This window comes from Peromyscus maniculatus, chromosome 11 (genome assembly GCF_049852395.1).
Source record: "Peromyscus maniculatus bairdii isolate BWxNUB_F1_BW_parent chromosome 11, HU_Pman_BW_mat_3.1, whole genome shotgun sequence".
In the NCBI taxonomy this organism is placed as follows: domain Eukaryota; kingdom Metazoa; phylum Chordata; class Mammalia; order Rodentia; family Cricetidae; genus Peromyscus; species Peromyscus maniculatus.
The window spans coordinates 137,501-155,000 of record NC_134862.1 but is presented as its reverse complement, the minus strand read 5'-3'; the positions used below and the strand labels follow the sequence as shown (position 1 = coordinate 155,000).

The window sequence follows — 17,500 nt, the reverse complement described above, 5'->3', positions numbered from 1 at the left end:
GGGGCCGGACGAGCCCCCCGACGACACCTCGGCCGGCGGACCCAACCGCCGACGGACGACGGACGACCGCTAAGCCTCTCTTCCGCTCGCGAGGCCGGAACGCACGAGGGCCTCCCCTTCCTCGACCAAAAGGCCCGCGGGTTCCCCCAAAGAACACGCAGCGCTAAGGCCCGCGGCCGCTGGGCCGAGACGCCCTCCAACTGCTCACCCGCCCGACCGAGCGGCTCCCGGACCGCGGCGGCCACCCGGGGCCCGTGCGTGCCCGGCCGCCCCCCGAAGGGGGTCCGGCAGCACGGCCGGGTCAGCCGGCCGGGGAGAACCGACGGAGGGCGGGGAGGGGGAACGACACGGCAGAACGAGGGCCAGCGACGGCAGGGGCGACGGGAACGGCCCCCGGAAGGCGCCTCACCCGGGAACCGAGAGACCGCTCGGGCGGCGGACGGACACGCGAGGTAAACCGACGGGAATCACACCGCCCCGCGACTTCCTGGGGCAGTCCCGCCACGCCTGCGGCACCGATCCGGCCCGAAACCGACGGCCCCCCGGAGAGCCCGGGAAGACTCAACACGGGAGACTACCGACGCCGCCGCCACCGCCGAAGACCCTCGAGCGGGAATGGGCCCCGACGCGTCCGGCGACGCGCCGCGGACGACCGACCGTCGTTCCCCAAAGGCCGCACGCACCCGAGAGAGAGGTCGATCCCGCCAGACCCGGATCCCCGGCCCCGAGAAGGGGGAACAGGTCACCGGTGGTCCCCAACCGTGGGAACGCTGCCGGGGAGGGGGGAGAGCGAGGCGACTCCACCACGCCGCAGCACAAGCGACAACGCGCAACGCGACACACACGGGCATGTCCGCGTCGCGGGAACGGCGAAAACGGGGACGCGCGGGAGGGGGCCGCACGCGGCGGGCAGGCGAGGCGAACACGTCGGGGAGGGGGACGGGTGGGACCCGGGAAGCCCACCTACCACACACAGCCCCACACCCCTTCCGTTCCACGTCATCCCGCGGCGACCCTCCACAAAACCACGAGAAATCCCCGGGCTCCAAACACGCCGGCATGACCATGGCTCTTGCCCCGCGTGATCCCCCCTCGGACTCGGAGCGAGGAGGCGCGGGCCGCGTTAGGCCAAAGGAGCACAAACACTCGGGTTCCCCCGGAGACGGGCGTAGGGGGACACCCGGCCAAAGCTACGCGCATCGGGCGGTCGGGGCGGGCGGGCGGTCGAGGGGGACCGTGCGGGAGAGAACCCCAACGAGACCGCGAGAGCACGCCCCTTCCTCGGATCGCTAGAGAAGAGACTTTTCTCAATGAGGGCGGGACGGACCCAGCCCGACGGGGCCTCCAAGCCGCGGCGGCCGAGAGCGGCGCGCGTGCAGGCAACGACGTGCACGCCCGACCGCCAGAGAGGAACGGGAAAGACGGCGGGCGGGCGTGGGGAGGTCTGCGGTATCGGTAAAGGCTTTTTTTTTTTTTTTTTTTTCCTTTCCAGGTCACAAACACCTTGAGCGTTCGCGGACAGGGGAGCCCGGGCCGAGATTAAAAAACGGGCACACCCCCCGAGAGCCAGGCCTCTCGAGCACCCGCCGGGTGGCAACGACGGGGAGTCCTTACAGACTTACCCCCTCTAAAGGGGGTAAAGCTAAACAAGGCCGGCCCCGCCAACGCTCCACACCAGCACCAACGCAGAGCCTACGGGAGAAGGCAGTTAAGTTACAGCAGCGCGGGTGGGTGGCTCGACAAAGCAAGCGTCCCCCCTTCTCGGGAGATGGGTAACGCCGCAGAGCCTCTCTTACCGCTAATCCCCCCTTCGGGGTCTCTCGACCTCCCGCCTCCAGAGGAGGCACGGACCCGCCGCCAACGAACCGGGAACAAAAACACGCACCGCTACTGCAGCCAGACCGAGCACAGGAGGCGCGCCGGGGAACGGGAAACGACGCCGCCACTCAGAAACGGGCACCTTTGAGGGTCAGCCTGGAACGCTCCAGGAGCACCGCGACGACCGCGAGCGAGGCACGCGCACACACCGGTCGGGAAGGGCATGCGACGCGGCAGATCGGTCAAACCCCTTCCCCCAAGTCAGAGGAAGAGGGCCGAACAAACCACACCGGGCAGAGTGAACCGCATCAAGGGCGACAGAGCACCTGACGCGTCACAGGAAACCCCACGAACCACAGCGGGAAGTGCGGGGGCCAGATAGGGCTCAGACCGGATAACCGCACCCCTGCCTTCCACACACCACCCCCGAGGGTGGGGAGGAGAGACGAGGGGCCCGCTGGCAGAACGAGAAGAGCGGCCGCCATTCGCCATGAATGTCCGTCCCTCGCCTGGCGCGGCTTAGGCTCCGGCCCGAAGACAGCACGAGAGCACCACATCGATCCAGAGGGAAAAAAAAAAAAAGGGCACCTCCACGCGAGTAGAGAAGCCAAGTCGGGAGTAAACCAAGCGAGAGCGCGAGAACCACACCGCGAGAGAGAAGAGGGGAAGGAGAGAAGGAAAAAAAAAAAAAAAAAAAAAAAAAAAAAACCGGGGAACCCAATGGAGGCTCGGGAGCTCCAAAGACCCGAAAGAAAGAAAAAGAAAAAAACGGGAGAGAAAAAAAAAAAAATCCCTTCTCTGCCTCAAAATAAGGAGCAACGCCCCGCAGGTGCACTCGGGAGGCACGAGGCAAGGAGAGGGGGCCGAAAAAAACGCGGCGCGACCCGGCCTGGCCAGCGGAGAGTCTCGGGAGCGCCACGGGCCGATGGGCGGAAAATAAAAAACCGGTAATGGCCAGGGAGACACAGCGGGAGAGGGGCAGGGGCACAGGCCCAAAACACAGCGCCTCTCCACAGGAGCCCTCGGCCATCCCCCACTGGCACGGTAAAAAGACGGGCGACAACAACCACGAAGCGGGAACACCTGACACGCGACGCAGCCAGCCAGCCACAAAAGGGCCGCCCAAAGAAAGAGGCACACAGCGCCGCCAAAGGACGGGAAGCACGCGCGGGGCCGGGCTCGAGGTGCTGCCTTGACCCAAGAGCAGAGGCTGAGGGGGTGGACGGGAATACCCGACAGCCTCGGAGGAAACGGCAACCTCAGAAACCATAGTCCTTTAATGTCACCCACTTAAAGGACAGCGTGTCAGTACCTATCTGCAGGTACAATAAGGGCAGATCGCAACGAGTGACAATGACAACACGTGCAGGGGAGTAATTCACAGGCCACAAGGGAACTTCTGGAAGTCAAGCCGGGCGAAACGTCCCAAAAATGTCCCCATGAACAAAGAGAACCGAACCTCAAAGGAACAACTGGTCGACCTCATAACCGTAAGAGGACCAAGAGAGCGAGATGGACATGCTGGAAAAGCCGGGCACCCCGCACCCTCCCGGCCAAGGAACCCGAGATCAGCCCGCACGTGGAGAGAGGCAACCAAAGGGGGGGGGGGGGAGCGAAACTCTACAAAGTAAACCGAGGATCGACGGGCAGGAAAGCCGGGACCGCCGAGGCCCGCCGCCGGGGACCCAGGAGCTCGTGCAGAAATTTAAAAAAATAAAAAGCTCCGAGACACCACGGGGCCCGGGCAGGACCGGCGGGGAGGCCGGGACAGGCGCATGCTCTCGGCCTCGGGACGCCGAGGCCCGCCGCCGGGGACCCAGGAGCTCGTGCAGAAATTTAAAAAAATAAAAAGCTCCGAGACACCATGGGGCCCGGGCAGGACCGGCGGGGAGGCCGGGACAGGCGCATGCTCTCGGCCTCGGGACGCCGAGGCCCGCCGCCGGGGACCCGGGGCTCGTGCAGGAGCAACGAGAAAACAAAAAGCTCCGAGAGACCACGGGGCCCGGGAGAGGGCCGGCGGGGAGGCCGGAGCAGGCGCCCGCTCTCGGCTTCGAGACGCCGAGGCCCGCCGCCGGGGACCCAGGAGCTCGTGCAGAAATTTAAAAAAATAAAAAGCTCCGAGACACCACGGGGCCCGGGCAGGACCGGCGGGGAGGCCGGGACAGGCGCATGCTCTCGGCCTCGGGACGCCGAGGCCCGCCGCCGGGGACCCGGGGGGGCTCGTGCAGAAATAAAAAATAAAAGGCTCCGAGACACCACGGGGCCCGGGCAGGGCCGGCGCGGAGGCCGGGGCAGGCGCCCGCTCTCGGCCTCGGGACGCCGAGGCCCGCCGCCGGGGACCCGGGGCTCGTGCAGGAGCAACGAGAAAACAAAAAGCTCCGAGAGACCACGGGGCCCGGGAGAGGGCCGGCGGGGAGGCCGGAGCAGGCGCCCGCTCTCGGCTTCGGGACGCCGAGGCCCGCCGCCGAGGACCCGGGGCTCGTGCAGAAAAAGGCCTGGGTGGACCCGACACCTATCGGTGATTCGTGAAGGACCTGAGCCTTCTGGTCGACCCGCTCAAGTTGCCTTCCACCCTCCATACCGCGTCTCTCATTTGGCCCAGGGAGCACGCATACTCCCGCCTTAGTCCTCTGGTACAACCTCCTACAAAGAGACCGTTCCCAAGCAGGACACCAACCTCCGGGACACATCCGCCCGCTTGCCGGGACTATCGTCACTCCGCCCGGCTAAAGACAGGCACGTCGTTGCCCTTGTTGTCAGCGACCGAGGACCAGGAGCGTCGTGCATAACTGCCACCGCTAGGTGTCCCCCGACAACCGTCTCCATCCTCAAGGAAACAACACAGATCGCTCGCTCGCTCGCTCGCTCGCGCGTCTCAAGCACTCCGGCGCTCCGGAGGGTCCTCCCATGATCATGCCGCCGCCCCCCCCCCCCCCCCCCCCCGCCGTGGGTGACAGGACAGGGCACTCACCGCCTCTCCCGAGTGGTTAAAAACGCTGGCTGGCCGTGGTCGCGCCGGGACATAGCGAACGCGGCCTACAGTCAGGCAGACCCCCTCAGGATACGAAAACGAAAGTATGACAGGAAGCTGTGAAAAACAGGCGAATCGCTCTCTAAAACAGAGAGTGTGACTGACCGATCGATCCGTTACTCCTCGGAGTATGTGGGGCGGGCGAGGGGCTGGCTAGCACAACTATGGGATGGTGGCATCCAAACTCGGTGGGAGGAAGGGAGGCAGGCAGGCAGGCAGGCAGGCGGCCGGCGAGGGCAGTTCCGTGTGCCTGCCATTTTAGATGGATGTCCTTTTAAAGACATTTCACCGCCTGCTTGGGGTTTGGTTTTTGTCGTGGTGTTCCTTGCCGCCACCGCCACCGCCCACTCCCACCCCCAGTTCTCAAACTAAATACCGAGTTAGAGCAAAAATTAAAACAGCACTTGTATTTTCTTTCCAGAGATAATACATTGTCACAGTGCTTTGTTTTAAGTCTTTTCGTTTGATTCAGAATTATATATATATATATATACACGCAGGATCTTTCACGTAACCCAGGCTGCCCTTGAACTGGCTTCTAGCTATTATTTTAAACGCAGGGTTTCTCACATACCCACGCTGCCCTTGAACTGCCTTCTGTTTGCCCTTATTCTATGTTTGTTTTTCAAAGTTGATTGCATTTATTTGTTCTGTCTGTCTGTCTGTCTGCCTGCCTGCCTGCCTGCCTGCCTGCCTGCCTACCTACCTAACTACCTACCTACCCGCCTACCTACCTAGCTAGCTATTATTTTAAACGCAGGGTTTCTCACATACCCACGCTGCCCTTGAACTGCCTTCTGTTTTCCCTTATTCTATGTTTGTTTTTCAAAGTTGATTGCATTTATTTGTTCTGTCTGTCTGTCTGTCTGTCTGCCTGCCTGCCTACCTAACTACCTACCTACCCGCCTACCTACCTAACTGCCTACCTATTTTTATTTTTATTTTTTTTTTTATTTTTTATTTATTTATTTTTGGTTTTTCGAGACAGGGTTTCTCTGTGTAGTCTTGGATGTCCTGCAACTCACTCTGTAGATTCACCTGCCTCTGCCTCCCAGGTGCTCGGATTCGAGGTGTGCAACAACACCACCAGGCTGTCAACCTTTTTTGTTGTTGTTGTTGTTTGTTTGTTTGTTTGTTTGTTTGTTTTCCGAGACAGGGTTTCTCTGTGTAGCTTTGCGCCTTTCCTGGGACTCACTTGGTAGTCCAGGCTATCCTCGAACTCACAGAGATCCGCCTGCCTCTGCCTCCCGAGTGCGCCACCACTGCCCGGCCTGACTACCTAGTTTAAACACAGAATTTTTCACATAACCCAGACCAGAGGATGGAGCCCAGGGCTTTGGGCACCTAGGCCAGGGCTCTCCCCGCCGCCCCCCCCCCCCCATGAGCCAGGCCCCCAGCACTGCCTTCCTTTGTGTGTTTGACTCCTCCAAGTTTTAAATATTTTGGATTCATTTAATGACTGAGACAGACAGAGGCCTCTCTACATATAGCCTGGAAGTCACTACCTAGATGAGACCTGCCTCTGTCTCCTGAATGATGGGATTAAAAGACTTGCACCAACCACACCAGGCTTCCTTTTATTTCTGGAACTCTGAGAACATTTTTTCCCCTCTGAGTCTGTTTATTTATTTATTTGTTTGTTTACTTACTTACTTATTCTGTTACTTTATTGTATATTTAGTTTAACTTCAAATTTTAAGTGTCTCTGGATGTGCCTGTGTGTCTGTGGGAGTGGGGGTTGGGTGAGGTCCCAGTTCAAAACTTTTCAATAACAATTTGCATGTGGAATGTGCACTTGTATGTGCAGAATTGTGAAGAGCCTCTCCCAATCCAGACAGTACTGTCTACATGAAAAGAAAAGTTTCACAAAGGTTTACCTTCCTCGCCGGAGGGGGGGGGGCAGGGGGCGGCGCGAAGAGATAAGAAATGTGGAAGTATTCTGTTTGGTGTTTGGTTTTGGGTTTGTTCGTTTTGTTTGTTGTTGTTTTGTTTTTCCCGAAAAAGACCTCGGTGTCCTGTCTCTGTCTTTATTGATCACTGAAATCAGCTTTGGAAATCATAAACCTGTACCCAGCCAGCCAGCCAGCCAGCCAGACACACACACACACACACACACACACACACTGCAGTGGTCATGTTAATAGGCAGTCTGATCTATGGAAGTTGGAGGCCAGCCTGGCCTACAGAGCTAGTTCCAGGACAGCAAGAGCTGCTACACAAAAAAGCACTGTCTCGAAGGAAAAAAAAAAAAGTTTAAATTAAATAAATAGACATCAACACAAATAGAATTCACCTGGGATGGGATCAGACGAAAGCAACAGACAGGACAGAAATGCTGGTGAGGGAAGTCATTAAAACTCCTTTTTAAGTAATTGATGTATTCTTATTTTATGTGCATTGGTGTTTTGCCTGTGTGGATGTCTGTGTAAGCGTCCCCTGGAACTGGAGTTACAGACAGTTGTGAGCTGCCATGTGGGTACTGGGGATTGAACCCGGGTCCTCTGGAAGAACAGTCAGTGAGTGCTCTTAACCGCTAGGACATCTCTCCAGCCGCAACAACTCAGGCCTCTTCTATATTTTATTTTGTTTTGTTTTATTTTATTTTATTTGAGACTGTGTTTCTCAATGTGTAGAACTCACTTAACTGTCAGGAAATTCTTTCTGTGTGCAAGGCCAAATTTCAATTCAGAGAGATCCAGCTCAGCTGCCTCTGCTTCCCTAGTGCTGGGATTAAAGGCGTGCACCTACCTCTGTTTCCTCAATGACAGGATTAAAGGCGTGCACCACCACACTGGGCTTCCTTCTATTTCTGTAACTCGAGGAACATTTTTTTCTCTATGTGTCTGCTTTTAATTTCTTATTTATTCTGTTACTTGATTGTACATTCGGTTTAATTTCAAAATTTATGTGTCCGTGTGGTCCGTGTGTCCGTGTGTCCGTGTGTGTGTGTGTGTGTGTGTGTGTGTGTGTGCGCGCGTGTGTGCGCGCGCGTGTATGTTTGGTGGGGGTTCACAGTTCAAAACTTTTCAGTAGCTGTGGTTAGCCAACAGCATGGCTATTGACCTCACCAAAATGGAAGCAGTCATGAGGATGGAAGCCATCTTGTCTGGTGACCTCACCAAGATGGAACCCACCATGTGACATACTTTTCAAGGTCCATTTTGTTCTCTCTGTATTTCCTAGCCTCTGGAGGGCCAAAATTTAAAACCAATTTGCATGTGCAGAATTGTGAAGAGCTCTCCATGTGAAAAGAAAAGTACCATAAAAGTTTAGTTTGCTGTGTGTGTGTGTGGGGGGGGGGGTGTTCGGGGGACACCAGAGACACAGAAAAGAAATGTGGAGTTACAGACACGGTAAAGAAAAAAGAAAAAAAAAAAAAGGTCACAGAGCACAGACACCATAAGGCAGAGCAACAACTGATTCCCACATTTGTTTCTGCTATTATTTGATCTGGGTCCCATCTACCAAAGAATAAATGGACAAAAACAGAAACCCCAAATCTTAGCCACAGGGGATCACTCAGACCTATGTTCTCAGCAATCTGGAGGCGGCTAAGGCTGAGAGTTGGAGGCCCACCTGGGCTACAGAGTGAGTTCTAGGATAGGCAGGTCTATACCAAGAAACCCTGGGGGGGGGGGGAATTGAAGAAAGAGAGACAAACTTTTAGTCAGTACCTAGACTTCTCTTCTCATCCTACCCCCACCCTACAACAACCACCAGAAATGGCTTTGTTCTGTCTGTGTGTTGTGGGAACACCACAGTTTTTACACTGCTGAGGACCCAACACCACTAGCTGGTGCATCCCATCCCTAGCCCTGTTTTGTTTTCGGTTCCTTTTATTTACGTTTTTTTTTTTTTTTTTGGTTTTTCGAGACAGGGTTTCTCTGTGTAGCTTTGCGCCTTTCCTGGAACTCACTTGGTAGCCCAGGCTGGCCTCGAACTCACAAAGATCCGCCTGCCTCTGCCTCCCGAGTGCTGGGATTAAAGGCGTGCGCCACCAACGCCCGGCTCTATTTACGTTTTTTTTTAATGCCATGTTAAGTGTTCGTTATAATTTTTATTATTTCCACTGGTGTATGTGTGTAGATTCACTCACATGAGTACAGGTGCCTAGAGAGGCCAGAGGAATTGGAGTGGGCAGGAAAAATCAAGAAAGAAGAGAAGAAAGAAAGAAAGAAAGAAAGAAAGAAAGAAAGAAAGAAAGAAAGAAAGAAAGAAAGAGAGAAAGAAAGAAAGAAGATTGAGAGAAAGGAAGGAAGGAGCGAGGGAGACAGGGAGAAAAAAGGTAGAATTTTAAAAGTTAATTATAATTAACTTGGAATAAAACAAACAGCAAGGGACAGCAGTAATGGGGATCTGACTTATGAGTGGAAGGGGAAGCCCTGGGCTCCATCCTCTCAGTACTGTATGAGCTGGGTGTGCTACCCCCTTCCTGTAATCCCAGCACTCAGCAGCTAGCTGGAAAGAGGGCAGTCAGGCCGCGATCCCACCACCCCTGTGTGTGGGTTGGAAATTTTCATGTTTTTTTTTTTTTTTTTTTTCCCCTGCAGCTTCGGGCTAATGAAAAGCTCCTGTAAACTGTCGTCAAATAGGATTCTCTCTACTACTCATTAGATGTGCCCTCAGGGTCCTGTCTCTGTCTTTCATGATCACTGAACTATCTTAAAACTGGAGGAGAAAACTTATCTTTAAGTGGAAATGGCAGGTCACTGCCCTCTGATTCATTTGAGTCTTTAAAAAACAATGATTGACGGCCTGGTGGTGCTGTTGCACACCTTGAATCCGAGCACTTGGGAGGCAGAGGCAAGTGAATCTACAGAGTGAGTTGCAGGACAGCCGAGACGACACAGAGAAACCCTGTCTCAAAAAATAATAAAAACACGTATGTTATTTATTTTATGTCTATGAGCACTCTATCTGAATGTACAACCTGTCATCAGAAGAGGGCGCCAGATCCTAACATGTGATTCCCGGAAATTCCAGAAATGCCATGGCTCCAGGCCTGAATCAGTAGTGGCTTTTGTTTAAAAAGAAAACTTGGTAGGCAGTGGCAGGCAGATCTGTACATATTACAGAAAGGAAGGAAGGAAGGAAGGAAGGAAGGAAGGAAGGAAGGAAGGAAGGAAGGAAGAAGAAAGAAAGAAAGAAAGAAAGAAAGAAAGAAAGAAAGAAAGAAAGAAAGAAAGAAAGAAAGAAAGACTGTCTTGAAAAACTAAACAAACAAACAAAAACTAACAAAAGCAAGCAAGCATCATTGCCATCAACATTTGGGCTGTTTATCATACTACCCCAACTCCCAACGCCACCGGAACTTGTATCTGATCTGTATTCTATGTACACACACACTGCTGAGATCAGAACCCTAGACTAGCTCAGGTTCCCAAACCAACATCTGTAGCTTCATCTCATCCCCAGGCCAGATTCCCTTTGCTTTTATTCATTTTTGTCTTTATCAATGCCAGGTTAGTTAATTATTTTAATTTAAATATGGAGGCCAGAGGCTTTGGATGCTATGGAGGAAATTGTATGATGCGGAGGAAAGCATGATCTCTGTGATTTGAAGGTCAGCCTGGTCTACAGAGCTAGTTCCAGGACAGACTAACAAAAGCAAGCAAGCAAGCAAGCAAGCAAGCAAACAGGGCTGGGGATGTTATGAGGCTTCCAGACTGGCTTCTATCCTCATGTCCAACGTGGGGGTCATTTTCAAACGCATAAGCACTGCCTTCCTTTGTTTGCTTGGTTCCTCCAAGTTTTGTATATTTTCTATTCAATGAATTAGTTGGGACAGGGGCCTGTCTACATACATAGCCTGGGAAATCAGACCTGCCTCCACTTCACAGAGGTCGAACTGCCTCTGTCTTCTGAATGATGGGATTCAAGGCATGCCCCCACCACACCAAGCTTCCTTTTATTTCTGTAACTCTGGGAAAGTTTTTCTCTCTGTCTGTTTTTAATTTCTTCTTCTCTTGCTTTATTGTACATTGTACATTCCTATGTGTGTGTGTGTGGGGGGGGGGGGGGGCACAGTTCTAAACTTTTCAGAAACTGCCCTCAACCTACAGCACGGTTGTTGAGCTCACCAACATAGACGCTTTCAGGAGAATGGCAGCCATTTTAACCGGTGACCTCACCAAGATGGAAGCTAACCCTGAGCAGCCGGTGCTCTTAACCTCTGAGCCATCTCTCCAGCCCTAGAAGGCCAGAACTTAAAAGACAAAAAAAAAAAAAAAAAAAAAAAAAAAGGAAAGCCCCCCTGCCTCCTGACCGCTGGGATTAAAGGCATACACCTCCACCCCACCAGCAGGCTGTATGTTTGGTTTTTGAGGCAGGGTTTCTCTGTGTAGCCTTAAGAGCCTGTCCTGGAACTCACTCTGTAGACCAGGCTGGCCTGGAACGGACAGAGATTCACCTGCCTCTGCCTCCTGAAGCCGTGATTAAAGGCTGCACCACCACCACCCGGCCCAGGGCTCTTTTATATTTTACATTATTTTCTAATTTTATTCAGACTCAATTTATTCTAACTGTATTCAGACTCAATATGTAGAACATAACTGTCCTGGACATTCCCCCCCCCCCACCCACACACACACACACACACACACTCCCCAGAGCTGAGGGCCTAACCCAGGGCTTTGGGCTTGCTAGCCAAGCGCTCTACCACTGAGCTAAATCCCCAACAGCCAGGCAGGACTGTTATGCAGAAAAACCCTGTCTCACGAGATCACCAACATGGAAGCATTCACGAGGATGGCAGCCATCTTAGCCGGTGACCTCACCAAGATGGCAGCCACCACGTGACAAACTTTGCAAGGTCCTTTTTGTTCTCTGTGTTTTCCTGACCTCTAGAGGGCCAGAACATAAAAGGGGGTGGGGGGTGGGGTGGGGGTGGGGTGACAGAAGGTCACAAAGCCCCTCTGCTTCCTGAATGCTGGGATGAAACGCATTCACCACCACCTCACCAGCAGGCAAGAAATGTGCATTTACAGACTGGGAAAAACAACAACAACATCAACAATACACACAAAACCAAACAAAGAAACAGAAGGTCCAGAGACCCCCAAAGAGCTGAAAAGATGGAGATCAGCCTCACTCCCACCCATCCCTGAGGATTGGACTTTTTTCTTGATTATCCAGCAGTATTTGAGCTACTAAAAGATTCTTGGCTAAATATATAAATATGATTCTCTGCTCATTTCGTGTAAATAGACATAAACACAAATATAATTCACTTGGGATCAAACAAACAACAGACAGCAGTGCTGGGGATCTGACTGATGAGGGAAGGGGTAGGCCCTGGGCTCCAGGCAACTCTAAGGCATTCAGGCCTCTTATTGATTTATTTATTGAATTATTTATTGATTTATTAATTTTAATTTTTTTTTTAATTTTGGTTTTTCAAGATGGGTTTTTGAGAAAGAGTTCCTGGAACTCACTCTGTAGACCAGGCTGGCCTCAAACTCACCCAGATCCGCCTGTCTGTGCCTCCTGGGTGCTGGCAGGCAAAAAAAAAAAAAAAAAAAAAAAAATGTGTATTTACAGACAGGGAAAAAGAACAACAACAACAACAACAACAACAACGATACACCAAAAAAAAAAATTATAAAATTATACTCCTGTATACACACACACATACATACATACATACACACACACACACACACACACACACACACACACACACACACACACAAAGTAAAATTAGCCAGGCTGTGGTGATGTATGCTTTAATCCCAGCACTCGGGAGGCAGGGGCAATCTTATCTCTGTGAGCTGCAGGCCAGCCTGGTCTGCAGAGCTAGTTCCAGGACAGACAGGACAGACTCTGTAATACAACCAAAAATGCAAAACAACAACAGAAGGTGAAATTGCCAGGTGTTATTGGCACAGGCCTTCCTTTAATCCCAGCACTAGGGAGGCAGAGGCACTGGGGTCTCGGGTCTCAATGAGTTCTAGGGCAGCCAGGCCTGTTACACAGAGAAACCCTGTCAGCTAGGATGACACAGATAGACTCTGTCTCTTCTGTAACTCCAGGATTGTTTAACAAAAAAATAGTATGGGCTTGGGCCATGGACACACACATACCCACACACACACACACACACAACATGTGGTGTGGGGGTGGGGGTGGAGGACATGAGGAAAAAAAGGAGAATGTGTTAACATTTTATTTTTCTGAATTCCAAGGCTATGCCAAGAGATCCTGTTCCAAGTACATATAAAAAGATAGTAAACAAATAGACAGACAAACAAACAAACACATAACAAAATGAAAAAGAACTTTTTTTCTTTGGTTTGGTTTTGTTGTTGTTGTTTTTGGTTTGGTTTGGTTTGGTGTTTTTTTTTTTTTTTGGTGGGGGGGGGGGGGGAGAGACAGGGTTTCTCTGCGTAGCTTTGGAGCCTATCTGGGAATTCACTTTAGACCAGGCTGGAATCCTCCCTCTGCCTCCTGAGTGCCGAGATAAAAGACTGCCCTACCACCACCACCTGGCTCAGGCCTCTTTTATGTCCCTTCCCCCCCCCTTTTTTTTTGACACACTGTACATTTTATTTTGCTAAACTCCATTTGTTTGCATTCTATACACCTTTTCTTCATCAATATTAACATAAGTTGATTACACTTATTTAAATGGTTAAGGATTTCTCGTCTTATTATACTTAAAAAATTAGTATTCCTATAGAAACTCATCTGAGGCTGTTTTTCTTTTCTTTTCTTTTCTTTCTTTCTTTCTTTTTTCCTATTCTCATCTTCAGCATTTAATTTTCTAGAAAAATTTCCAGATTCAGGAGAATCCAGCTGGGGGCCGGCCCGCCAGAATAGCTATGATGTGGCCCAACACAAAATAGTAAACATACTTAAAACATTGTGTGATTAAATTTTTTTTTCATTCAATAACTATATTTATGATATTCATTAGTTACATTAAATGTACTTTGGGGGTGGGTGGGTGGGGTTTCGAGACAGGGTTTCTCTGTGTAGCTTTGGAGCCTATCTTGGAACTCGCTCTATAGAACAGGCTGGTCTCAAACTCACAGGGATTCGCCGGATAGAACTTCAATTCAATAATGTTTTAATATGATGTCTTCTTTCTTTGAGACAAGGTAGATGTAGCAGCAGTTTTTCTGATTCTTTTTCATTTTTAATTTCTTTATTTATTTATCTGTTATTTGATTAGGGATTTAAAAACAAACAAACAAACAAACAAACCCTACAGCTATTTGATATAAAAGACAGCCTACAGCACTAGATAGAGTCAACCTTACAAGGAGAGCCTTGAACAAAATGGCCAGAGCAGTGAAAGTACAGGGACCCAGTCATTATACCAGTGACCTCAGAGGTCACTGGAAAGGCACTACATGCGTACACACACACACACACACACACACACACACACACACACACACACACACACAATCTCTTTTTCACTTGACAGATGGGGACAAAATGCTTCCGGGTTGCCTGGTGTCCCCTCCCCCCACCTTTCACCAGGGTTTGCCGCTTGGATGGCTTGGAGCAAGTTAGACCCTCCCTCGGGGCTTAGGAAGAAAGTCTCAGTCTCTTGTCTCAACTGGTGCAATACCTAAACAAATCAGACACCTATCTGTCTCGCTGTACAAAATCGAACTCCAAAATTGACGCTGAAACAGTGAGCATGCAGGCAGCCCAGCAGGCGAAACACCCACACACAAATGAAATGATACAGTCAAAAACAAACAAACAGGAACAAAAGTTAAGCATGAGGCTGGAGAGAGGGGGGGAGGGAGAGGGAGAGGGAGAAGAAGAGGGGGGGAGGGAGGGAGAGGAGAGAGCTAAGGGCAGACTCAGTGTCAGTCACGGCACACACCCGGAGACTGGGGGTTCAGATCTCTGTGATAAGCCACTGCTTGTAATAACAGGTTTTTGTTTTTTATTTTTTAATTTTTTTTGAGACAGGGTTTCTCTGTGTAGCTTTGCGCCTTTCCTGGATCTCGCTCTATAGACCAGGCTGTCCTCGAACTCACAAAGATCCACCTGGCTCTGCCTCCCGAGTGCTGGGACTAAAGGCGTGCGCCACCACCGTCCGGGCTTTTTGTAATAACAGTTCTTCAAAAATGCACAGTAAGTGGCTGGAGAGGTGGCTCAGCAGTGAAGAGCACCTGGCTGCTTTCCCAGAGGTCTTTCTCGAGTTCAATTCCCAGCAAAAACACGGTGGCTCACCACCATCTATAGTTTTTAAAAATGTGTGTGTGTTGTATGTGTGCATGCATGCCTGGTGGGGGGGGGGGGGCACGGCGGAATCACAGTTCTAAACTTTTTGGTAAATGCTCTTAGCTTGCAAATTTTGGCAAATGCTCTTAGCTTGCAAGCATGGCCCATTACCTAATGAAAAGCTCCTGCAAACTATGGTAAAGTATGATTCTCTGTTCATTGCATCTATGTACCTTCCCTCAGGGTCCTGTCTCTGTCTTTCATGATCACTGAACTCTCTTAGAACTGGATTACAAAATGACAGGTCACTGCCCTCTGATTTGTTTGATTCTTTTATTTAAAAAAATAAAGATTTCATAACTGGATGTCAATCTGTAAAAGATCTGTCACCAAGCACAAAACTCAAGTCCAAGGGGGTCGACATAAATCCAGGGACACTAAACTTAATAGAAGAGCAAATAGGAAGTACTCTGGAACGCATCGGCACACCAGGAGCACAGACACCGAGCACAACAATTGATAAACGGGACCTCTTGAAACCGAGGAAGCTTTTGCAGGGCAAAAGACACGGTCAGTAAGACAAAAAGACAGCCTACAGAGTGGGAAAACACCTTCACCAACCTCACATCTGACAGAGGACTGATCTCCAAAGTATAAAAAAGAACTCAAAATACTGAACAATCCAATTTAAAAAAAAAAAATAAATAAGTAATGGGCTGAAGAGCTCTTCAGAGAATTCTCAAAAGAAGAATCACAAATGGCTGGAAGACATTGAAAGAAATGCTCAACATCCTTAGGTGGATCTCTGTGAGTTCGAGGCCAGCCTGGTCTACAGAGCTAGTCCAGGACAGGCTCCAAAGCTACAGAGAAACCCTGTCTCGAAAACCCCCCCCCCAAAAAAAATCAATCAAGAACTCAAAAAATAAAATAAAACTCCAGGAGCAACATTTTTCTCTCTGTCTCTTTTTAATTTCTTCTCCTGTTAACTTTTTAACATTTTAGTTTCATTTCAAAATGTGTTTATTTATGTGTCTCTGGGTGTGCCTCTCTGTGTGTGTGCATGCATGCCTGGGGCGGGGGTGGGGGGTGGGGGTGGGGTAGTCGTAGCTCTAAACTTTTCAGGTACACTGCACTTTTCTTGGCTATTGACCTCACCAACATGGAAGCATTCACGATGATGTCAGCCATCTTGGCGAAGGGACCTCACCAAGATGGAAGCTACCATGTGATATGCTAGGCAAGGTCCTTTTTGTTCTCTTTGTTTCCTAGCCTCTAGAGGGCCAGAACTGAAAACAGAAGGTCACTAAGCCCCTCTCTCTGCCTCCTGAATGCTGGGATGAAAGGCATTCACCACCACCACAGACACAGACACAGACACAGACACACACACACACACACACACACACACACACACACACACACACACAAAACCAAACAAAGAATATCCAGAGACCCTAAGGAGCTGAAAAGATGGAGTGAGATCAGCCTCACTCCCACCCACCAGCAGTTTTCCAGCTACTAAAAGAGTCTTGCAAACTGTGGCTAAATATGATTCTCTGCTCATTTTATGTGCCCTCGGTGTCCTGTCTTTTTCTTTCATGATGACAGAACTCAACTTAGGAACTTGTTATACTCCTGTATGCAGGCAGGCAGGCAGGCAGGCAGGCAGGCAGACAGACAGACAGACAGACAAAATTAAATAAATAGACATAAACACAAATATATCACTTGGGATCAAACAGACAACAGACAGTAGTGCTGGGGGACTGATTTATGAGGGGAAGGGTAAGCCCCGGGCTCCAGGCAACTTCATGCCATTCAGGCCTCTTTTCTTTTTGTCTTTTTTTAAAAAAACTCAGAGATCCAGCAAGTTGTTGGGGAGTTAGGTGGCTTGAGAGGGTTAGGGTTAGGCTGCTTTCCCAGAGATCTTTCTTGAGTCAATTCCCTGCAACTACACAGTGTCTCACAACCAAGTATATTTTTTAAAAAAAAAATAATTAAATAAATAAATACACAATGAGTCCAACATTCCTTACACAAGAGATGCAGTGGGATAATTTGTCAGGAGCACATATAGAGAGACACTCAGAAACCTAAAAATGACTGAATTCAAATTAACAACGAAGGTTTTCTCCAACTCCAACAAGAAGGTAATGCTTAACTGGAAGGCAACAGATATGCATATCTAAGTAGAGAAGTGGAGCTGTGGCCTCACCCTTGAGCCTTTCTTCCCTAAAGTTTCTGGCACAAGGTCAAGAGGTTACATGGTAACCTTGAACTTTTCTTGTCTTCTTTCTTTGAGACAAGGTAGTTGTAGCAGCAGTTTTTCTGATTCTTTTTCATTTTTAATTTCTTTATTTATTTATCTGTTATTTGATTAGGGATTTAAAAACAAACAAACAAACAAACAAACAACAAACAAACAAACCCTACAGCTATTTGATATAAAAGACAGCCTACAGCACT

General features: G+C 50.2%; 3 long non-coding RNA genes across 5 annotated transcripts in view; 1 reads left to right on the top strand and 2 right to left on the bottom strand.

The window, feature by feature from the left end:
• Positions 1–17,500, bottom strand: part of LOC121826183 (uncharacterized) — a 195,285-nt gene that overhangs the window by 57,992 nt on the left and 119,793 nt on the right. For all 3 annotated transcript variants that reach the window (XR_013043526.1, XR_013043527.1, XR_013043528.1), the window contains 2 exons: positions 4,790–4,906; positions 4,496–4,645 (listed from right to left, as the gene is read on the bottom strand). This is a non-coding gene — a long non-coding RNA (uncharacterized LOC121826183). The remainder of the gene's footprint in view (positions 1–4,495; positions 4,646–4,789; positions 4,907–17,500) is intronic.
• LOC143267886 (uncharacterized) overlaps positions 12,352–17,500 on the bottom strand; it is a 6,772-nt gene continuing 1,623 nt past the window's right edge. The window contains exon 2 of the long non-coding RNA XR_013043534.1: positions 12,352–14,426. This is a non-coding gene — a long non-coding RNA (uncharacterized LOC143267886). The remainder of the gene's footprint in view (positions 14,427–17,500) is intronic.
• Positions 15,293–17,500, top strand: part of LOC143267891 (uncharacterized) — a 4,990-nt gene continuing 2,782 nt past the window's right edge. Inside the window, exon 1 of the long non-coding RNA XR_013043539.1 lies at positions 15,293–15,338. This is a non-coding gene — a long non-coding RNA (uncharacterized LOC143267891). The remainder of the gene's footprint in view (positions 15,339–17,500) is intronic.